Source organism: Alligator mississippiensis, chromosome 2 (assembly GCF_030867095.1).
Source record: "Alligator mississippiensis isolate rAllMis1 chromosome 2, rAllMis1, whole genome shotgun sequence".
Taxonomy (NCBI): Eukaryota; Metazoa; Chordata; order Crocodylia; family Alligatoridae; genus Alligator; species Alligator mississippiensis.
The window spans coordinates 235,065,257-235,087,269 of NC_081825.1; the positions used below are offsets into that span (position 1 = coordinate 235,065,257).

The window sequence follows — 22,013 nt, forward strand, 5'->3', positions numbered from 1 at the left end:
GAGTTTTTAAAAAAAATACATTTTTCAGAGGATGAAGAATGCTCTGGCTTGAGATAACTGACACATCTATTTAAGACCTACATAGTGTTTTAAAGTGGAGGTGTAAATCACTTGAAATCCTGAGTGATGACGTAGCTCAGCTGGCAGTATCAAATTTAGTTTATAAAAATTATAGTGAACCCCACTTTCTGAAGTACTTTGAGAAGCTTGTTAAAGCTGAAGGGAAAAGCAACCTTTTTTAAAAATCTAGTTATAAGAGCATTGTTTTATTTTAATATTTGTATATCTATGGACTATACAATTAGGTCTTTTTATAAGAAATAGCAAAATATTGTAAATGCGTCCAATATTGTGTGGGGAAAGTATTGTACAGTTCTGCTGAAAATGAAATTTCTTGCATTAATCAGATTTTCTGCAATTGTGTTCAGTTGTATTCTGAGAAGTTTGCAACGTTCTACTACGTCATATTGTTGTTCAGCACATATTAAGTTTGAATAAGTAGTACAATCCTGGATTACTGGTAAATTATTTTTACCTAGCTCTTCACCTAATACAGGAGCTATAGATATGCTCTATGTCATAGTCTGTGATTTGTGATTATTATTCAGATAATTTCAGCTGAATCCAGAACATCAGTTTTAAAGCTTTCTGCTCAGATAACAATGATTTGTGTTTGGTTGTTGCATGCAAGCTTTAGCAACAAAGCTGTGGACCTGGTACTGTACTTTTGGTGATGTGCAAGATTTTGTTTGCTTGCTTGCTTTTTAAAAATGTGGTATAAAGTCAGTTTATCTGCTAATTTAAAAGTAGTTGTAGTGGGTTACAGTCTGATATGACTGTCCAAGCCCTGCTAGAGGTCCAAACACCAGCAGTGTCAAGTTGATTTGGAGCCTGTGCTTTGAAGGATGCCTCCGTGTTTTCTGGTCTCAGTACCCAGAATTGGGGTCCCAACTTTGGGTTTGTACCTGAGAACCTTTTGTCCAGTCCTGAAAATGTTAATCAGCATTATTGCATTTGATCTTGAAACCTAATCCCATGACATTTACCTTAGAAACTTGTTTAGTTTCTGTGGCTGCTGCTTGTGCGGGCCGGGCGCGAACCCGGGCCCTTTGTTGCGCTGCACGCGGGCTGTGGCCGGCAGCCCGGGCACGCCGAGTCGGAGAGGGCAGGCGCCAAGCTAGAATTAGGCACAGATACTTAACGGTTGATTTTAAGATTGTTTACTTACACCGAGATGGTCGCGGTGCAGGCTGAAAAACTTGCTTGAGTTGCGGTTACAAACAGAAAGAGCACGAACAATCACATGGAGTTTGCTAGGATCCATGCAGACAGAACTCCGGATGTCCAGGACAAGCGCGCCTCAAAACTCGTCGATACATCTTATAAAAGGTTACCTCTCGAAGACGGGAAGAGGTGGGCAGTGGATTAGGCCGCCAAGCTCCTCTGAGTAACACACAGGGTTTCTATTACCCCGCCGCGTACCCAGAGTCCCCACGAGATGGATGTGGAGTCCTCTTCGGCTTGGGCGGAAACTGCTCAAGCCTCTTATACGGCTAGCAGGCCAATCGCTAGCCGCCACGTGGGAATAATTTAGCACTAGCCAATAGCGGGGAACAAATTTGCATTCGAAGAGCGGGAACTCTTTTGCACCGTGCATTTCTGTGTTGCAAAGAAAATGCACCCTGCAAAGACAACTGCAAAGTGGCGGGAACTCTCTCCTTTGCACGCGGGTTCTCTGTGCAGCAAAACTCCACTGTGCAATGAAGCTGTAAACCCACGGGGATAATTCTAGTGCCGAAGCACACACAAAATCAGACCTTTGGGTCATGACACTGCTATTTCATTATCATCACTGGAAAATAATCTTTGTGTTTTCCACCTATTAACAGAAAAACATGCTCCTACCATTTGATTGATTTTTCTTCACTTGTGTATATCAAGTGTCAGCACTATCAGTATTCCATGCACACACTCCTTCAAAAGGTACAGGTATCTGTAGATTAGCATGTCCTGCACATCATCCAGTATCATGCTGTTCTGTATGTTACATTAATATTGCTCTGATGTTGTTGTTCCTGTTGTGTGATTTTTTTGAAGATCATACTTTTCTTTTTAGGGGCAATAAGTGCTATTTCTTAATAAAAGCACATTCAAATTGCTGACTGACTTTAAAAACCTTATTGATAATAAGTAACAAGTATATTAATTATATATAAAAGACTGCTGTTGGGAAAAAGCTAAACACATGATCAATATTCTTTTCCAGAGCTAAAACCCCATGGAAAAGTCTAAGCCTGTCGTGTTCTTTTAGCAACATCCTCTCTCTCCCAGATATTGCTTGTCTCTTTGTCTCCTCTCGTTCCTTTTCAAATGGTCTAATCATGAGTGCTCAATGAAAAACACTTTAGTAAAGACCTTTTTCAAATTTGGAAGGTAAGAGCTGTCAGCACATCAACATCTTTTGCAGCTTTAGCCACATGTAATAATTTGGTATTCATGTTAGCTAATACATGTTAACAGAGAAGAAGGTTTTAATTTTACTTTCTTTAGATGTAACTCATCAGTGCAGATAATATATGTGATTCTTGAATGTGGAAAGGTCAATCTCTAGTACTTTGTTCCAGGACCTGCAAGCCTATTTCCTGTCTTCCCATTACCACAAAAGAACTCTGAAGTCTGATGGTGCTTCTCAACCCAGTCACTAAAATGGACTTCCAGTCTGCTAAAGCACTTGCCACTCTCTAGGGGTACACTGATAAAGATTTATTTTGGCAAATTATTAACCAGTCATGTCAGCTGATACCTATCCACTAGCCGATATGCAGCCTGGCAGCATAGAGAGCAGCATCCAGCCAGTAAATCTGTGGGGGAAGGGGCATGGGTTAGGGAAGGGGTGTTTGGGGGGGGCAGATCAAGGCCCCCATGGTGAGGGAGGGAGTGGGGCAGGGGCAGGCACTGCCCAGCCTAGGTAGGGCATGGGACGGAGCCACAGGTGGCTCATCTGGTGGGGCCTGGGAGAGTGTGTGTGGGCGGTGAAGCTCCTGGCCACTTTGTGCATCCCCAGGGGAGGCATGGGGGGAATGTACCCCCCCTGGATTTATGCCCAAGGTGAGGGCAGGCTGCCTGCTGCAGGCTCTGGGCCAGGGGCTGCACTAGCCTCTTCCTATCAGAGGAGCTGGGCTCGGGGTTGGTAGGGGTGAGCCAGGAGGCAGTGGTACTGGGAGGGGGTTTATGGAGGGCTATGGGGAATTTTGGGGCCTAAAAAAAGCTGATTGCCTGCAATACCAATTTTCCTTTTTTTCGGTGCTGATCCAATATAAACCAATATATTGGTGCACCTCTACCATTCTCTTATCTTCCTATATCCCTCAAGCTATATCTCATAAGAGAGAATGTACCCAGGAGATATGGGCATTGTAACAAGTACCTTCTGTAGTTTGTTTTTTTTTATTGAGTACTTGGACAACTTAAGAATTTTAATTATGCTCTGGAAACCGTGTTGGGTTTCTGCCATTCATGTACTTAGCTGTGAATAAAAAGTAGCAATCACATTTCGTATAGTTCTGGCAATGCATGGCAAAGATGTGGGGTTTTGTTTTTATTTTTTGTATAGTTACTACGGCTTTGCGAAATGGTACTGTTCCATTTTGCCTTGAGTTTCGACAGTTTGATGGAACAGCGTACCATTTCGAATTTCGTTTTGATTCGAAACAGCCGTTCTGTTCCATTCCATCAAAACAGAAAGGCTGTTTTGATGCTGTTTTGACGTTTTGCTGGGGATGGGAAGTCAAGCCTGCTACCTCATCCTCAGCGCTAGATCACATGGGGGGTGGGAGGCAGCCCAGCTGGACAGTGATCTAGTGCGGGGGTTGGGGAAGCAGCCCAACTGGGCTGCCTCCCGCCCCCCACCCAATCTAGTGCCGGGGATGGGGAACTAGCGCGGGGGATGGGGAGTCAAGCTAGCTGGGCTGACTCCCAGTACCCTGCCAGATATTGCGCTGGGGCTAGGAAGTCAGCCCAGGTGGACTGAATTCCCATCCCCAGCCTATGGTTGAAATGTTTCGACTAGCCTCATTTTGTTTCGAGGCTATTTCAACAGCCTTTGTTGCATACCAGTTTTGCTGTTTCGACCTTGAAATTGTTTGAAACAATATCAAAATGAAATGGCTGGAGAAATTTCATACAGCCCTAATAGTTGCATCTGATGTTAGAAGACAGTTTTAAAAATTGTATGTAACGCCCAGTCTTTTGTACCCTGGACAAAATGTTGTCCAATTTTCATGGGAATAGGTGTTGTCTATACAAAAGGGTTTTCCTGGAAGTTAGTAGGATCTTGCCTTGTATTTATTAGTGTTTCTTTGGTCACTATAGCAAGAGGGACAGATGCTAGGAATAGAGAAAACGCATTCTTTAACAAACAGTAACATAACATATCCAATTGATTTTACATGGCTGTCACTTTTTCTTGAAATCTAAGCTCTGCTGATTGCACTGCTTGCTTATAAGTGCAATTTCATACAGCCTAGTTGCCCATCTCTCCAATAATCTCACCCTTAAAAGTTCAAGCTCTGTGGACCATATCAAAAGAGGAAGTGTTGGCTGACACCATCTGGTATCAGTAAATAAACAAAATGAATCTGTGCAAGTCATTATCAGTAAAAAAAAAAAAAAAAATAAAAAAAATTGGCAAACAATGATCTGAGCTCTAGAGGGAAAGATGTGAGGAAGGATTAAAAGTTAAATTTGTAGGGCTTGGTTAAATAAGGGCACAGTGCTTTCAACATTCTGAAGCAGTGAAAACCAACAAGGAAGAAGACTTGTTTACAGCAGTATATAGAAACCATGACAAGAGTAATAATGAAATAAAAAAAATGAAAATCTAGACTGAATAGCAGTTAGATTCGTAATTGGGTTCTCTTAAGATGGGGAAATAGCCTAATTGATGTATGAAAACTTCATTATTTGAGATATTTGAAATTAAACTGAGGAAAGCACCAGATAATATATCATAGGGGACAATCTTGCTTAGCAACAAAATATTTGCAGTAACTGAATTGGATCTTTCCATCACTGTAGCTGAACTTGGCGAGATGTAGCTGGTATTTGGGGCAGCATTGGAAGGGTTAAAATATGAATTTTTGTGAACAAATGGCAAATGTAAACTTTTGTGTCAGTCTTCTAAGGAAGGAATAAAACTGTATTCATAACTAATTTATTTTTATAGTTAATTTTGTATGAATTTGAAGTTAGCACAGTATTAAAAAAACAAAACCAAACTAGTTGTTTGTTTGCTACAGTAATTAATTACCTTGCCCATTTTTTAAAACATGCTTTTCCAGGTAGGGTTAATGAGAACTGTTTTTTTTTTTAAGTGAATTTTTTGGTTAGCATTTGTCTCACACAATCTGAGGAAATGTGTGACCGGCTGGTATTTTAGTTGGAAATATGTAGTTGTGATAGGGAGAGAGAGAGGAGAAGAGGAGATGGAGGAGGATAGAGAGAGAGAAGCAAAGCAACATTGTACCTCATTCAGAAAAAGTGATATTGGTCAGGCTAAACGGAGAAAGCGAAAGAGGCTGAGCAATGAGCAGTTACTAAAAAGTCCATTCATAGAATCTGAGGAAATGAGCTGTAGCCAATGAAAGCTCATGTCTTGCTGAATGAGTTAGTCTGTAAGGTGCCACCCTGCTGTGCCTTTTGCCTAAAGTGATACTGATGAGAGAAAACTGTTCAACTCTCATCTTGTGCAGTACTACTATGATATGGTTTTATTTGCTGGGGGGGGGGCGTTTGTGTGTTTCTGAGAGAACAGAGCTGGCATTCCCAGTTATGATTGACTTAAAATTTATTGAGAGAGAGATTTTAACATTGTGTTATTTGATTTGCTTTCTTGCTTTTGAGGCTTTACATGTTGCACTTAGGTTGCACTTCCAGGAATTACTCTGCAGTTTACTTACTTTTTAAAGAAATCTGGGATTCTCACAGAATTGCTTATCTTCAGCAGCTGGGGTTTTAATTAAAATGTCAAATATCACAAACTTGTAATGATTGGAAGAATTGGCAACACTGCAGACCTACAGTGAAGAAATTTTCCCTCATCTTGAATGAGCTTTGCGCTAGTCTGTGTTTTATTACAAACACCAGTCTTAAAAAAATACAATACATATAATTCGTTTAAGGCTAAAAGACCTTGTATGGATATTATCTCCCAAATAATAATTTAAGTCTGAATTGTCATATTTCATGAACTTAACATAAATGTGAACATGTCAAAAGACATGGACATGCACAGGTAGGGCATGCAGACAACCTTAACTCTGCTTGGTCATAGTGCCATATGATAAAAATATATTAAAAATATCTTCCATTAAAAAATTGAATGTCATTTGGGACCACAAACCCTAAAACATCTTTGTCCTAATCAAATGGTTATGGTGTGGCAAGAGCCAGAAGCTGGAGTGCATAAGTGTTGTAAAATAAGTACACCTCTTCCCTGGGGGAGTTCGGGGTCATTGTCACAACTGGAAATATACCCCATTGTGTGTTATAGTATCATTAATGGATGGCTGATGTTATAATTACATCGTGTTATAATTTGTATGTGCCAGACTGTCATACTTTCCGAAAGGAGGTGTCTGGCCCACATGTTCACATAGTAGCAAAGAATCAAGTGTAATTATAGACCTTTTCACTTACTGATTTGTCCAGTTACTTGTAGGTCTAATAACATTTGTAGCTAGTAACAGTATCTTTGTACTTCAATCAAAGTAGTTCATGGATGCAGCCTATATGATGTAAGAGCAAATAAATTCAGTCCAACTAAAATCAGTAATGCTATATTAGCTATTGTTGGAGTGATAAAATCTAAAGCAGAGGGGTCAATGCCTCCTTATCTGGCCCCCGTGCTGACCTGGGGTCTCAGAGTTGACTCATATGCCACATGAGGCACATACTGGAGTGGTCACATGGAGGGCCTGGGATACCCGGTGCCAAGCTTGACTGATCTGGAACTCATGCCATCTGTATGTGGTAACTGCTCTAGCCAGTCTGGGGCCCACCTTGCATGGGGTGCCATGTGGTGCATGTGTCCTGGACTGACTGAAATGAGTGCCCAAGTACTAGATCTGACATGCAGCAGGGGAGGAAGGGGCAGATGAGTTTGACACCCCTGATCTAAACAAAGCCTTGGGAATACATTTGAATTTCACTTTTAGCAAGCTGTTTAGCAACTTTAACTGCTAAGGATGACCAGACCGTGACATTTTTTTTCTAGAAGGTAGCAGCATCTGGATTGTTTTAGAACAGGACTTAGGATGAGGGACTTTCCTTGGCCCTTTCAGCTGCTGTGGCTTGCACTGAGTAGTAAATTAATCGGTAAGTCATTCTATTGCTAACAAAGGGCCTGTTTTTTAAATGAGATATTGCTCAACATGAGCAAGGCTGGCAGAATCTGAAAAATGCCTCTAACAAAATTGCTTTGCTAATTTTAAACTTCTTTATAAGCTGAAATACTAAAAGAATGGATAATTAAGAATTTTGGGGGGGGGGGGGGTTTGAGGGAGGTAACCAAGTAGATTTTGCAAAGGAGCATTATGAAATAAGCAATGAAAAGAGAGTGAATGTTTGTTGATTAAGAGTTTTTCAGAAGAGCAGAAAGGACAAAGATGTAACAGAATAAATTCATATGGAGATGTTATTGCATGTAGGTATGGGGTAAGAGAGGGAGGATGGAAACTAGAATGTGACAAGGCCTAAGGAAGTTTACCTGAGACTGGAGAGGACAAGAGGCAGCTGATAGTGTACGAATCTGGAGACAGACTGGAGCACAGAGGAGGAGAGTCCTGAAGAAGTGGGAATGCCTCATGGAAACGTACAGCATTCCCGATGGAAGGGAAAAGTAAAGGCAAAAAGGTGTCTGTTTTCAAATAGTTATGAAGGTAGAACTGACAAGCTCTGACAACAGATGAGATGCAATGACCAAGAAGTACTGAGTTCAAAAAGAATTGTAAGTTTGAGCAAAAATATTAGAGTGAAGGGCTGCAACCACATGCGCATGGTGTTTGGTTCCCCAGGGACAACCAGCAGTGGGGCACCCTGTGCTGCCACCAGTTGATCCCTGAAAACGCGTGTGCCACTCATCCTCTGATGTGCAGGAGGTTATAGCGGGTGGGATAGGGGACGCTGAGTCCAGCACTGGGTTGGCCCCTGCAGCCTTACCTGGGGTCCTGCGGGCCTCCCGGGGCTGCAGCAGCAGTGACCCTGCCACATGGAGCCTGGCTGGCAGCTGCAGTAGGGCTCTGGCTGGCCAGGCTCTGGTTTTGACAGGCACACACTGCCCCCATGCATGCCACTGTTGTTGTTTTTTCTGCAGGTTTTTTTGGCCCCTGGATATCAAGGAGTCAACCCCACACCCTGTTGCTGCCTTGCAGTGTGGAGAACAACTGAACTTGTGGTATGTGGCGCCACAGACATGTCTGTGGCGCCACACAGCCATGCTCGTCTGGACGTGGCCAAGGAGTAGTTTCTGCAGTTATTGGCAGCAAGCATGGCATGAGAGAGTAAGGGAGAAAAATAAAGAAGGAAGAGTTTTATCCAGGTTAAATTTAGATACTGTTTCATAATTGGTGGAAATTAAGGGATAGTAATAAATAGTGAATGAAGATGTATGAGGTGAAAAAAAATCTTGATTCACTGGTACTTCAGCAGAAAAAAAGAGTAAGCACATAAGAGAGTTTGTTAGGACAGCACCTCTGGTCTGAACATTCAGAGGGATAAGGTGGGAACTGTGAGAAAACAGAATCCCATGTGCCCCTAAGAAAGATTAGATGTGAAGTGCCTCTAGTCAATAATATTAAAAGCAACCCGATGATCAAAGAGAAAGAGAGAGAGAGAGAGAACCTTTAGCAAGTAGGATTAAGCAGAAGAAAATGTTAAGTAAATAGTTCAGAAAAAAAGTTGTTACAGCAGAGGATCAAGTGGATAATAGTACTAACATTGTGAATGAACAATGCTCTCTAAAACTTGACAGATAGGTAAGAAAGAGAGAGAGAGAGATTGGGTGATAGTTATTTTGAAATCTAGATCTAGCACTTTGGAAATTTGAGATTGGTGAGGTCTTGTTTTGCCTTAATGAGATAGGAGAAAGACCAGGAAAAACAATGAGTTAAAGAAAAGATACAGAAAGTTGTAAGAATTTAGAACAATGAAAAAGACATGGTTTTATTTGGGGATGGAAAAAGTTTGAAAGTCACATTGAGAGAGGACAGCAATTGTAGCATGAAGCAGTGGAAGGAGTCAACAAGGAGGTACAGGATGGAGGAAATGTAGGAGGAGAAAATGAACCATGAAGTGAGATAGATAGATAGATAGATAGATAGATAGATAGATAGATAGATAGATAGATAGATAGATAGATAGATTTTTTTTTCAAGCTAAGAAGGCAAGTTCTCTTCAGAAAAGACAGGGGAGAGAGGTAAAGGAAAATGAAGGAATGAATTAAGAATATAAGAAACTTTGAATAAGAGCTATTGGAGTTCACATGTAGGGAAGGGGGAATTCTGTGGTAACACACCAAGAGAGATTTATAGTATAGGAAACCAGAGGGAAACTTTTATTCAGTGTAAATTCCTACTGGTGTTTCAAATATTAAAAAACTTTTCCCACTTGTCAGTAAAATTGTCGACATTGCGGACCAGGTAGGTACTATGATATATCGAATACTGATCAGAGCAGTGGCTCTCAACCAGGGGCCAAGTTCTGCTTTAGTGCTTCCATGTTCGGCTCGTGCATTCAGACGTGCCATCAGTGCTGCTGCTCCTTCTCAGTTGGGCTCCATGTGCTTCCTGAAAACGAAGGTGTGTGGGGCAATTTCACCCCACAGTGCCTGCAGCATGGAGATGGATGTTACTGACACCAGGTAGGACTGCCCCGTGTGCTTCCATGTTCAGGAGGCATGTTGGGGCAGAACTGGGAAGAGCTGCAGCAGAAACAGCATGCCTACCTGCATAATGTAATGCAGGCAGCATGCTTTTCTGCTGCAGCCATTTCTCAGTTTGGCTCTGATGTGCCTCCTGAAACTAGAGGGGTTTGGGCGGGGTGTGTGTGTGTGTGTGTGTGTGTGTGTGTGTGTGTGTGTGTGTGTGTGTGTGTGTGTGCAGCATAGGCGACTGGTAGAGGGTGCACAGGGGTGCACATGCCCCCCCTGACGGGGCCGGTGCCCCCCCGACAGCCGACACTGATTCTGTCAGTAGGGCTGGTGCCAGTAGGGCTTCTGCGGGTGCCACCCCAGATTCAGGAGGCACCAGTCACTCATGGTGTGCAGGACAATTCCATCTGTCCTGTGTGTGTTGTTTCTGGGAGACACCTTGCAGGGTCAGACTGGGAAGGGCTGCAACAAGAGCACCTGCTCCTGCTGCAGCTGCTTCCTGACCTGGGTTGGCAGGAGGTGAGGTGCATGGTACAGATCCATCTGTTCTCAGTCAGGGTACCAGTGCGGGGAGTATAATTATAAGGATCCAATCAATTAATAATGAATTAAAATTTACTGGTGCAGTTATGTTTATATTATAATATTTGTCATATATTTATATTCGTTTTATTAAATGGGGTGCTGTGAAATTTTGAAAAGTTGTGGAGGGGTGCCTTGGATCAAAAAATGTTGAGAACCACTGTATTAGTTGTTAAAAGGCTTCGTGCATATGACTTGGACCTTGGTAGACAAAGCCTAGCCAGCTAATCCTGGAGAACCTCTGTTTTTATTCTGCCTTAAATTGTTGTGGTCACTATTAAACAGCTATGCTCTTTTACCTTGGAGGTGGTGCACTTAAGTGGAGTAGTGAGTGACATTGTATGGTACACATGCAGGTTATAAAACCAGTGCTGTTCATAACCATGGTGTTAGGAACTGCTCAAAGAGACAGATGTGTAGTAATAGAACTCCAGTGGTTTTCAAAATTTTAGATTCCAGGCACCCCTTGGAAAATGCCAGCTCTTAGCTTTCACTCATTTTTTTTTTTTTTTGATAAAGGAAAAATAATAGAGCAATTCTTCTGTTGCAAACAATTCAGCAGGAAACACCAGAAGTCAGAATGCTTTTGACCCTATGGGTTCCTATTTGAAATCTCTGGGTTTATCTTGTGAATCACATGTAAGTGTTTGCAAACAGAATGCTGCTAATATTGCGCGGCACCCCACATTACCCTTAAAGGGATTTCACAGTAGCCTGACTTAATTCATGGTCACTGACTTAATTGACGATTACCACTTAATTCTTAGAAAGTAACCACAATTCTTATTTCAAGCTACAGAAGAGTCAGTAAGAATGACTTGACAACAAAAGAAAGGGAAAAATATCTGCATCCCAGACCTCAGCAAGGCTATGTGCTCCTCAGTGAATGCAGACACCACTGGCCTAGGTTGCTGCTGGTGAAAATCCTGAACGTGCATTTAAATATGTATTTAAAACCTACATACAAGGCATACAGTTGGAATTAGAAAAAAAATTTACAGTAAGAATTTCAGTAATTTGTCTCCTCTGTAAAGAATTTTACATCCTCAGCCAACAGAGATTTTTCAAGTGATTCAGAAAAAGTAACAGCATTTTCACAATAAAGCTGAAGACCAAAGGCAGATCAAAATTCTAAGACCTAATAATAGCACTGGAGAGGGAGATGAAGGCAAAGACATGGTTGATTATAAATCCAATCTGATTACTAAGGCAATGGGAGGGAGGATTAAGGGGATGGGAACTGTCTTCACACACAAATTGAAAGTGGACAGAACAAGGCACAGATCACATACTGTTATAATGAAACCATGAAGATTTTAGGACAAGGAAGATGTTTTAGCACAAATTAGAAAACATGGAGAATTCACTAGTGAGTAGCATTTCTACTGTGTATCTCAAGAAATGAGTTTTGAGACGGAGGAGGAAAATGGTACAGGGTGAAACCTACTCTTATGCAAACAGAGCCAGTTCCAAGCCTATGGACTACTTGGCCAAAAAGCTGAGCAAATAATTGATTATTTTAGTTTGGCTACCATATCACAGGAAAAAAAAATCAGATAAAGCCATAATAGATTGACTTGTTCCCTCTCCCCCCCCCCACCCCATGTAAATAAGAAAAAAGTAATCACTTCAGGTTGAACATAAGATTTTCTTCCACCCCAAACAGAATACTTTTTGGGAGGCGCTCTTAGAAAACTAGTGGTTATATTCATTTTTGCTAAGTGTCCAGTATCCTGGTTTTTAGAGAACTCTCTGCAGAGGTGGGAGACTTGGTTCAGATCTCTGCTCTGAACTAGGGAGGGAGTAAATCTGAACCAAGGCCTTTTACCCTCGCAGGATACATCTACATGAGACTTTTACTGTGATGTAGACTAAGTAGCTCTGCAGTAGAGTTTCAGCCTCTACACATGAAGCTCTATTCGGCTGCAGTAGACTAATAAACACTGCCGTAGGTTAGTATTTGTCAATACAAGTACTGTCCTACCTACAGCAGTGTTATTTAGTGCACTGCAGCTCACATGTAGACGCCGATGAGTCTGGCTGGGGCATGAGGGTGCTTCAGCATAGGGGCTGCCTGCCGGCTAGCTCCACACTAGAGCACCCTCAAGCCCCAGCCAGCCCCTCCGCAGCATGTTGAGTCAGGTCAGAGCAGCTCCAGGCTGGCAGGCTGACCGTGCACGGTCCCCCTACCATCTGGGGCTGCTCCAACCTGGCTCAACATGCTGCAGTCCTGGGTGCGTGTGTAAATGTGACGCCTGGCAGGAGTAAACTCTGGCTCGAACTACATTGGATTTTATTCAGTCACAATAAATGCACATGTAGGCGTGCCCACAGAGTGCTGTTCATTAGACCTAACCCCCTAGCTTAGCAGTTAGGACAATTTCTTGAGAGCTAGGAGGTGTGAATTTATATCAGCTCAGGCAGAAGAGGGAATAGTACCTGGATCACTGACACCCCATCTGAATGCCCTAACAGTTGGGCTAATAATGGGTAAAAAGTTTATTACTGCTACTTCCCTTCCCTTTTTCTTTCCTTACAAGTGCCTGAAAATGCTACATTCTGGCAACGTTAACTTTTGACACTTCTGGCATTTTTCTTTGTTGTTGAAACTACACGGGCAATTCACTAACAGTTTTTCAGCTGTCTTGAAATTGCTTTGTTCTGTATGACCAGCCCTACTTGAGCTCTCTTTCTGAATTCTAGTGAAATATTTAAAGTAAAACTTCTCTTCCATCATAAAACCAATTCTGTTCCCTTGATTTGTCAGGAATTTAAGTTTTCCCAGTAACAGATCTACACAAGAGTCAGTTTTTTTCAGTTCTTCCAGTTAGACCAAACTGTTCTCACCCTGCTCCATACCTTACTAGAGTATTCAAAATTTTCATTTTTCTTCTTTACTGGTTAGCCTCTGAGCTACTATATCCTTTTTTGTTTAGGAAAGCATACACAAAAGCTTAAGAGATTTTGTCCTAGATATTATGCATCCATAACTAAAGAAAAGCCTGCATAATTCAAAGTCAGTGTCAGTGAGGTAAGGAATTTATTCTTTAGTGGGCAAGTTTCTTGAGAGCTGAGAGCTTTGTTCTTCAGAATGGGCAAGTTTATCTCTATATAGATATATATCTGTATAGATATACTGATATATCTATATACAAGTTTCCCTCACCAACCATGGTTCTGAGTATCCAAGCTTAATATCCTATACAGGCAGTCCTCAGACTTATAACACAATAGATTCCTGAAAACCACATCTTAAGTCAAAACGTTGTAACTTGGAACCAATTTTCCCATAGGAAATAATGTTATAAATGGGGGATTTGTTCTGGAACCAAGGCCCGATACCCTATTTTCACCAAAAATAACCAGAATTTTATACTCAATCAATTATAGATGAGTAATATAGCCAAATTAATGTATTTATATTGTAAATAGCAATCATACTGATTTGGAAGGACTTCTTTGAGGTGACTTTGCTGGACTTTTTGAAGGGCTCTTGGTTGGACTTTTTGAAAGGTTCTTGGCTGGAGTCTTCTCAGGAGCCTTGGCTGCAGGTTTTTCTGGAGTCTTGTCTGCTTTCTTAAAGAGAGTGTCCAAGGAAGTTTGAACAGATGTTCTCATCTTTTACTTGTCAATTTCTCTGTAGCAGCTGTCCATGTTGGATATTCCCCTATTCACTGATGCACTGTGTTCAATGTCGGGCTCATTTTCCTCGAACAGGGACATGGCAGCTTCCAAATGTTGAAGTGCCTCAGCCAACACTTTTGTTGTCAAGACTTTACAAGGAGGAGTCTCTTCAATGGTGTGTGCATCTTCTTCCTCTGCCACATTTTGCTGTTCATCATAAAGGCTCCTAGCCTGACTGATGCCTAAACTCACAGGACCACAGGGTTTATCTTGATCCTTCAGCCAAATGATTAACAGCCCATAGTCCCTGGAGCAAAGCCATGGCTCAACCAGCTTCTCCCCTGCTGGTCCCCCCACGGGGATGCCAGCAGTGCCGGGCTGCTCTCCGGCAGTGCTGGGAGCAGAGGCTGTGGGCAGCCACTGGAGAATTTGCAGCTTGTCCAGCTGATTTCCTGCTGTTCCCCCCGTGGCAAGGCAAAAGGTGCTGGGAGTGGGGGCTCTGCCCTGCTGCCACTTTTCCAGCTGAGGGGAGGCGGGGTGCGAGGGGCAGAGGCAGTGCACTGCCTTGGACAAGTGGCGCACAGCAGCGGAGCTGCTTCAGCCTCCCCGCACCTCCTGGATGAACCACGGTTTAGGTCTGCCCCAGCAAGCAGTGGCAGGGCATGGCAGGTGTGTGTGCTCCAGATCTCCTTGGGGCAGCCTGGACTGGGGCTGCTCTGGGTGGGTGGCAGGGGCTATGGGGAATTTTAGAGTGGCTGCAGCCCCCCGTAGTCCCCACTCTGCCGCCTACCCCATGCAGATCTGGGACACATCATCCCCCACCCCCATGTCCCAGACCTGTGGTGCACAGCGGTGGGAGCCACCCCACCCCCTTCTCCCCCCATACCCTGGCTTGGCAGTGCTAGCCCCAGCCCCAGTCCCAGCCCCTTCTGCAATCCCTCCCTCACTGCGGGGCGTTGATCTGCCTTCTCACTCCTCTTCCTTCCCCTGTCTCCCCCACCACAACAGACTTACCAGCTGGATACAGCTGTGTCCAGCATTGTAAAGGCAAAATCCATGTCGGAATGTCAAAACAAAGTATAAATTTACAAATGTTGTAAGTGCCGTTTGATGTAACTTGAAACATCGTAAGTCTAGGACCGCCTGTATACCATTTTGGCTACCACAGTATACAGTTTTGAGTAAACATAGTTTACTGTGGCCATGTATCAGTGCACCACCTGCCATTTTTCCCATAAGCCTTTTGTCTTGCCAGCCATGTTTTTTCCATGGAAACTTTTAGGAATCTAACCACAGTGATTGGCGAGGGAAACCTGTAGATATCTGTCTATATAGATATAGTGATGAGCAGGGATCCTGGTTTTCTCTGCTTAGAAATCTCAAATTCTCCCTGATTTAAAAAAAATCCAGAATTCTCTGACTAAAAACCCTTCAATCTGCATTTTTCTGTTTTTAAAAATGAAACTGTAATATATATATCTGTATGTAGGTATATGTGTGTGTGTGTGTGTATGTATGTAGGTATGATGTATGTATCAGTTGAACACAATGTTTTATTGATATATTTACAATTTTAAAGCAATTTGGAAGCCTATCAATGCCTCAAACATTATATTAAAATAAATTCTAAATACCTGTATATTTTGGCATTTGGTTTTGTTTTTTTTATCATAGAAAATCAGAGCTACACCTACCCCATTCTCTCAGATGTGTCCAGCTGTGGCTATCTCCCCTTGCTCTTTGTGGTGCTGAGTAGCTCTGATATGCCGGTGCCCTGCCCCTACCCATGCCCCTCACTCCCAATCCAGACCCCCCTGACCCTGCCAGTGCCCCTCACCCCTGGCTTGAAGCCCGCTGTACCCCAGTCCTTCCAGAGGGGGCCCCCAGCTGCCAGGGCTACAGGATCATTCTGTCTGCTCCTTACTGTATGGGCAGCAGTTGCAGCTGGCCAACAGTGCTTGAGCCTCAGCTGCCATGTGCAGGAGGCGTAGGTTGCTGTGGCCAGAGCAGAGTACGAAGCCAACCCCTCCCTTCCCCCTACAGGCAGCACAGCTGGAGTGAAGCCAAATGAGGCCTGTGGGGGCGGGGGCAGGGGACAATATGGGCTGCTTGCTGCTTGGGGCTCCCTGTCCTGCTCCCCTTCCTCCTGGGGTCTCTGTGGGCCAGCAGGCAGGACTCAATGCAGGAGGGCAGTGGGCAGGACCTAGCAGTGGGGGCTCGGTGGGCAGGGGGTATCTTGCCATGGTGCCACAGTTGACACAGGGCTCCTGGTGGTGGTGGTGGTGGCAGCGGCAGCAGCACTGAGCCTTCCCCATCATCATGGGGAGTTGTGTGCCTCCTGCTGCTGCTGGGCAGGCAGGGGGCACCTTGCCATAGCAGTGCGGCTGGTGCAGAGCTCCTAGCAGCAGTGGCACCAAGCCTTCCCAGCCAGCTCTGCCCTCCTGCACCCGGTTCTGCCTGCTGGACTGTGGAGGCCCCCGGGGGGGGGCTACAGGGTGAAGGGCCTCAAGCCCCGCAGGGGACAGCCTGCATCTACCCCTGCCCCATGCACAAATCTGGCAAGACACATGCCCCCCACTCCCCATGCTGCTTATGCCCCTCCCCCCCCCATAGACTTGCCTGCAGGCAGCTGGGGGAGCTGCTTTCCACCCTTGTCTGGCTGTATTGTTGGCTGTGTACATATGTGCTCACCCCCTGCATCCTGCTCTCCCCAGCCCCAAGCAGCCCTTTGCAGGCTGGAACTCTGCCAACCTGGAAGGGGAAGCCCACAGTGTCCTGTGTTTTTTCTCCTATAAAGGAGAAAATCTGTGAATTTCTGTGGTGAACAGAAAACCCAGATCTCCTGTTATGTACTTGAACAAGTGTGCAGTGCATTTGTTTTTTAATGCTATGATTTAATATTTATGTCATAAATATTTCACTATCCAGGGTGTACGTTCCATGTTAGTCTCTTCCTTTACTGAGAAATAAGTTTGAATTATCTATAAAGTGTATAGAAATAGGGCACGAAGACACTCTCATGGACCCAGATGGACAGACTTCCATCTTCAGCTCCCTCTGTGCAAAAATGAAGTTTATTTCTGACCTATAGGGACATTTACCATCTTGTATCATCTACACTTTTCCCAGAGCCTGACGAAGGCACTTTGATTCCTGAAAGCTTGCAGAAAAGGACAATTTTCTTGCCAATTTCCAGTTGGTCTAATAAAAGGTATAATTTTGGAACCAAGAGTTCTAGTTTTTTGTATGTCTTAGAAATAGGGCATTGTGCTTAGTTTTTGTTTGTTTGTTTGTTTTAAACTATAATATAAAGATACCAAAGTGCAATTCTCCAGCCGAGTGCAAAATTAGCAAGCTAGCTATAGCGCAGGATTTTAATTCCAGGATTTTAATTATAACTTTTCCTGATGTAACTTATGGAGCTAGAGTAGTTGCTGAAATGTAATGTGAAACACCTCATCCAGGGAGAAGCTTTCTGGAAAGTATAAGGGGAAAGTAGCAGAAAAGGAGTTTTTAATGTTTTCGTTTTAGGAAAGCTCTCCAAGAGTAAGCAGCTGAAATCTGGCAATATACAGAAGTAAATCTTTGTTCCATTCCTTGACCTTTTCCACAGCCTTCATGTCCCACCATTTTCCCAAACCTATATAGGAGTCTTGCTAAGTTGCAATGAATTTCACAGTCCAGTAGTGAGGTATAAAGGAGGAAAAATCCATTACTCAGAATATACCACCTTTCCATTTCGCTGAGTGTCTCTCTATTTTTTTTATTATGGAAAAAAAATATCCTGTGATTCTTTTAGTGTCTCCTCTCTAAGGTAAACAATCCAAATCATTCCCATCTATTACATGCAAAGTCTTTTTCCATGCCCCATTCTTATCAAACAAGGTAGATCTGTATAGAATTCAGGAGTTTGGCATCAAACCAGCTATTTGGTTATGCATCTCAGTAACATATACACTCATGTAAAATACAATGGTGAACAAGTAGAGTGTCTGTAGGATACGTTTTTGCTTGTTTTTATACATATTGGATATGTCTATTTGTTTTCAAATATTGGCTCTAACTCCTGAGTAAAGACCTTGTGCTTGAAGCCATACTTTTCACTTAGTACTAGTTCAACCTGTGCTTTGCTGTGAAACTTTATTTTTTTTATTTTTTTATAACCTTTTGTCATAATCGTCATCTTCACTTTATGATTTATGCATCATTGCCTTTTCCAGCTTCAAAAGCTTTCAGACCACTGTTTCCATCTGCTTTGTCCCTTGTAGATTGTAGTTCAAATTTTTGACATGGGGGAGCTACTAACCCGCATGATCTGGCCTCCGGATCTGGTCTTCAGAATAAGAGATTTAATTTATAATAAATTGATAACCTGAGATGTTTAGCCATGCCTTTTTACAATTCTTCTCCATTTCAATTACTTCTTTCTTGTGTACCCATTTATTATAATTGACTTTGTTTAACTCTCCTCCTAGACCATTTTATCTTTAGTTCTTTTTTGGATTATAATAATCTCTCTTCTGGAATCATCAGAGCCTACTTGCAGTAATCCACAGTGATTGTGGTTCACAAAGGCTGACCCAAGAATGGCAGATATGACAAGTCCAAAATATATTTATAACAGCTAGTGTATTTTAGAGGAGAGAGGTGGGGGACAATTGAGCTAGAGGATGAAGTCAGACATTAGCATCTCTAAAAATAATCCCTCCCCCCCCACAAAACAAAACAAACCCTTACATTATTGAGGAGGAGTCCTTTTCTCTCTCATAATTTTTCCCCATATCATTTCCTCAATATTTGTTGCTGCCAATGCTTTTCCGTACTTGTAGTTATGGAATCTTTTCATTATGTTTACTGTTTTACTGTCATGTTATTCACAGCAAGTAGCTAAACTTGCTTTTCTTTCTGTCTCGAGCATCTCTTTAACTATGAAATTGTTTGGGTCTTGTTTTGCTTTATTATTTTCACCAAAACGTTTCAGAGCTCAACAATGAAAGTTAAAACTGTACGCTATCATGCTTTTCATCAGCAATTTCTAGAAAAAAAAGTTTTTCTGCTCAACTAGATTTTTCTCTCATTAGTATTAGGTTTTACAAGGATGACTTCAGACTTAGTTCCTATCACATGTTTAACCTTTGGGTCTTAATCCTGTGGGTGCAGTTTACCAAAACCTTAATCAGCATGGGTGACTGGTGGCTCCTGAGTCTGGGGAGTCACCAGATCGCTGATGGGGAGGAATCCCCCAGTGGCCGATCACCGACTGGGGATGGGGTGTGGTCCCTCAGTGGCTGATCACTGAGCCAGCAGTAAAACTGGAAGTGCATTTCTGGCTTCACAGCTGGCTCTTCCAAAGGGTGCATGGCTGATCTCAAGGGGTGCACCCCCTATGCAACTCCAATGTTAATCAACAACAGGGCTGCTTGGTGATATTTTTCAAGCTTTTTCTGAGCTTTTAAGTCTTTCAGGCTGATATTCAAATGGGAACATCTACCTGTGTTTTTATAGTTCACTTGGCTCATCTCTCCTCGGATTCTCAGGTTTTTAAGGAGGAGGGTATCCTACATTACATGATGCATAAAGCAGCTACAGTGCTCTGCACTCACAACTCAGGCTATAGGACAGCTGCTCATGTTGTTGCACAGTACAAGGATGCAAGGATAATTTTGCAGTTTGATAGCCGTGGATGAGCCATCCTGGTTTACCCCTATTTGAGTTGATTAAATGCTACAGCTTCAATACTCTGGATTATGATAGCTGTAACCATTTCATAAAGCATGTTACAGACTTATTACTAAAATTCCCTGCATTTTTCATCTCTGATGTTATTGCCTCCCACTGCCTTCATTTTCCATTCTTCAGTCCTCTTTCCAAGTTCTTTCTCCCACAGTCCTCTGTGTGCAAAATGACCATACAGTCTATCTGTAGTGCAGAACCCCAGAGCAGTCCAACCAGACATAGGTTCTTCAAATTAGAGGTCCACTTAAGAGCTAAATCTGTGCTTCCATCTTCCAGACAAAAACTGGGAAAGGACTTCTCTAAGCCTTTAGTAGGATAGTAGGGCTGTGTGAAGCTTCAGTCCCTGATTCGATTCAGTGGAGATTTGGCCCAATTTGGTGGACGAATCTCTGAATCCAAATCAAATCAGAGGACCCTTTAATCTCTCCAAATCGAATTGGAACCCTCTGAATTAATTTGGAGAGATTTGGAAAGATTCAGAGATTCAGACATAGAGACAGCTTTAAGTGTTTTTTCTACATACCTCTAGGTAGCAGGGGCTCATAAGTGCTGTGATGCTGGGGCGCATGGAGCGTCCCACAGAAGCACAGGGCGGTCCCCAGTGCACTCAGCAGCAGACCTGGAAGTGGACCAGAAGCACTTCCGGTCCACTTTCGGGTCTGCCAGGGAGTGCCCTCTGCATCCCCCCAGCTCGATGACTGGTGCCTCCTGGGTCTGGGGGGGGGCAGCCACATTCCCCCTGCGGCTGATCGCTGAGCTGGGGAGGCGCAGGGGGGGTCCCCTAGCGCACTCCCTGGCAGACCCGGAAGTGGACCGAAAAAATTTCCAGTCCACTTCTGGGTTCATCGCTGAGCATGTGGAGGGCCCCCTTGTACTCCTGTGCCATGCTTCATGCACCCCAGCATCACCGTGATCATGAGCCACATTCTACCTCAAAGTATGTAGAAAAAACTTTTAAAGCTACATCAATATCTGAATTGCTGATTCAGATTCAGCTGAGTCAAATCAAGGACAGTGATCCGAACCAATGAATTGAATCACTGTCCCTGATTCAGGCCAAATCGAATAGGGCCCACTTTGCACACCCCTAATGGATAGGGTAGGATATATATCTAAAAAATAAAAATAAGATGTGAGTAGCAGAATGAAAAATGCCCCAAAGCCCATTCATTCTGCTGCACTGAATAAATAGTTTCCTTCAAGAATCACTTATTGCTGCCCTTCACCAAATAATGAATTAAATACTAGTGCCATCTTTGTTTTTTCTACTGTCCTGGACTCAAGGTGGCCTCTAGCCTCAGCTGTGTTTTGTTCACTCTTCCTTCTCCCCCTGTGGAAAACAGTTAGCAGTGCCTGCACAGAGCTGTTCCCTGCTTCTCCCTCCCCAGTGTATGCTGTAAACAATCTTTTATTGAGGGAAGGAAGTGAAAAACATTTTCAAGATTGTAATAATGTTTTCAGGATATGACTTAGAACTTTGGGACTGTTCCTCCAGACTATATGATCCCATTCAGTCAGGCCCTATGGTCCCCTTAATTACAGCCTACTTCTTTTGACATCATGTTTTTATGATTCTTGTGCATATTCTCAATTTTGTTCCATTCTTAAATATGTGTAATAGCCCCACATGCATTATGAATTCCACACATTCCATAGGAGCTTTAATTTCTCTGGGTAATAAGTATGAAATAGCCAATATTTATTATAGAACAGTTTTTGGATAACTTGAATAGACAACAGTGCTGATTTAACTCTCTTACACTCTTCTGAGACACTATTAATCCTTCCCTTTATTTCAGTGTCCCGTCATCATGATGCATAAAAAAGTGGGATAGAATATAAAATAGCTTCCAATCATCTGAAGAAATGTAAATCGTGACTTTAGTCACTGTTCATTATTTACTTAAAACTCTTTATACAAAACTCTTTATACAAAACTCTTCGAACTTTAAGAGGAGGCTTGACGATTACCTAGCAGGGGTCATTTGAGCCCAGTTTTCTCTCCTGCCCAGGGCAGGGGGTCAGACTAGAAGATCTGCAAGGTCCCTTCCGACCCTACATCTATCAATCTATGAATCTATGAAAATTTGTGAAATAATAGAGCAGGACATTTGTCAGCTTGACATACATCAAGGAAGCTGGAGTA

At 42.9% G+C, this 22,013-nt stretch overlaps 1 protein-coding gene across 4 annotated transcripts in view; it reads left to right on the forward strand.

Moving 5' to 3' along the window:
- The window catches only part of RGS6 (regulator of G protein signaling 6), a 600,794-nt gene that overhangs the window by 26,056 nt on the left and 552,725 nt on the right, over positions 1-22,013 (forward strand). The window lies entirely within an intron of this gene.